This window comes from Cucurbita pepo, unplaced genomic scaffold (assembly GCF_002806865.2).
Source record: "Cucurbita pepo subsp. pepo cultivar mu-cu-16 unplaced genomic scaffold, ASM280686v2 Cp4.1_scaffold000149, whole genome shotgun sequence".
NCBI classification, from domain to species: domain Eukaryota; kingdom Viridiplantae; phylum Streptophyta; class Magnoliopsida; order Cucurbitales; family Cucurbitaceae; genus Cucurbita; species Cucurbita pepo.
Genome location: NW_019646440.1, coordinates 43,343 through 45,431, shown reverse-complemented (window position 1 = coordinate 45,431; position 2,089 = coordinate 43,343). Strand labels below are relative to the sequence as shown.

Below are 2,089 nucleotides of genomic sequence, written 5' to 3'. Positions count from 1 at the left end.
CATTCATTTAGCAGATGACAGAGAAAGAGCGATCCGAGCATATGCACACTCAGCTGTGGAAGAGCTAAATCCGTGCATTATTAGACCCGAAATGCAAGCAACCACGTTTGAGCTAAAGCCCGTGATGTTTCAAATGTTGCAAACCATTGGGCAATTTCATGGACTACCGTCGGAAGATCCTCACCTACACCTAAAGTCATTTTTGGGAGTTAGTGACTCATTTCGATTTCAAGGAGTGGATAAAGACATGATTAGATTGAGCTTATTCCCTTATTCCTTTAGGGATGGTGCGAAATCATGGTTGAATACCTTAGCACTAAGAATAATATATTCTTGAAATAGTCTAGTAGAGAAATTTTGATCAAGTATTTTTCACCCACTAGAAAGGCACGGTTAAAAAATGAGATTGTTGCTTTTCAACAGTTTGAAAATGAGACACTCAGTGAAGCTTGGGAGAGATTTAAGGAGATGCTTAGAAAGTGTCCTCACCATGGACTACCTCACAAATTGAGACTTTCTACAATGGATTAAATATTGCTACTAAACAAGTAGTTGATGCTTCCGCCAATGGAGCTGTTTTGTCAAAGACATAGAATGAAGCAAATGAGATTTTAGAGAGAATAGCATCTAACAATTGTCAATGGGCCGATGTGAGAAGCAATCCAGGAAAGAAGACTCGAGGAGTACTTGAAGTTGATGCTTTGTCTTCTATCAATGCTCAACTAGCTTCGGAGACTAATATTTTACAAAATCGGGACAAGACTCCATGATCAAAGCACCAGTCCATACAACTGCTGTAATTAACCAGACAACAGCCTAATCTTGTGTATATTGTGGAGAGGAACACACCTTTGATCAATGTCCAATCAATCCGGCCTTAATTTTCTATGTCGGGAATCAAGCTAGTCAAGGCAACCCGAAAAATAATCCCTTCTCAAATACTTATAATCCAGGGTTGAGAAATCATCCAAACTTCTCATGGAAGCAACAAGGCTCATACAATCAACAAATGCCACCTAAGGCAAATTACCCTTAGTGTTTTGGATTGCAAAATCAATTGGCTTATAGTTCTCAACAAGTCAACACTCAAGGGAAAGGAATTAGCCAAGCTCAATACACATAGGGAACATCTATTGAGAGCCTAATAAAGGAATATATGGCTAAAAATGATGTCGTGATACAAAGTCAACAATCCACTTTTTTCTCCCCTGCTAGGTTTTTTTTTTTTTCCACTTCTCAACTCTATTGCTTGACATTGCTGATACACAGCAGAGAAATGCTGATACACAGCAAAGAAATGAGGAAGCTTGTTGTACAGAAAAACACAGCAAGGATTATGCAGAAATTGAGGAGCAGCCTAAAATGCAAACAACTGTCAGCAGTGGACAAGAGAGCAAAACATACACACCAGCACCTCCTTTTCCACAAAGAATAAAAAGAAAGAAAGAGAAAGCCATTTTGAGAAGTTTATGGATATTTTGAAGGAAATTCATATAAATATACCACTAGTGGAAGCTTTGAAGCAAATGCCAAATTATGTGAAATTCTTGGAGGATGTACTCACTAATAGAAGGAAGTTTGAAGAATTTAAGATGGTGTCACTAAATGAAGAATGTACTGCAATATTGAAGAACAAGATCCCACTAAAGGAGAAAGACCCTAGGTCATTCACTATTCTCGTATCAATTGGAGGAAAGGAGCTAGGAAGAGCATTATGTGACTTGGGAGCAAGCATCAACTTAATGCCTCTATCCATTTACAAGAAGTTGGGGATTGGAGAGGCTAGATTGACTACAATCACCTTACAACTAGCCGATAGGTTCATCAATTATCCCGAAGAAAAGATTGAGGACATCTTAATTCAAGTTGACAAATTCATATTTCTAGTAGATTTTATCATTTTAGATTATGAAGCCGATAATGATGTACCAATTATTTTGGGGGGGCCTGTAACGACCCGGAAAAGAAAGAAAATATATATATATAATAATAAATAAATAAATAAAGGAAAACGAGAAAACGAAAAAAAAAAAAAAAAAAAAAAAAAAAAAAAAAAAAAAAAAAAAAAAAAAAAAAAAAAAAAAAAAAA

General features: G+C 36.4%; 1 non-coding gene across 1 annotated transcript; it reads right to left on the bottom strand.

Moving 5' to 3' along the window:
* Window positions 1-389: 389 nt before the first annotated feature.
* Window positions 390-497, bottom strand: LOC111784039. The gene has a single exon (XR_002813474.1). It is a non-coding gene; the product is annotated as a small nucleolar RNA R71 (small nucleolar RNA).
* Between the last annotated feature and the right edge of the window lie 1,592 nt (window positions 498-2,089).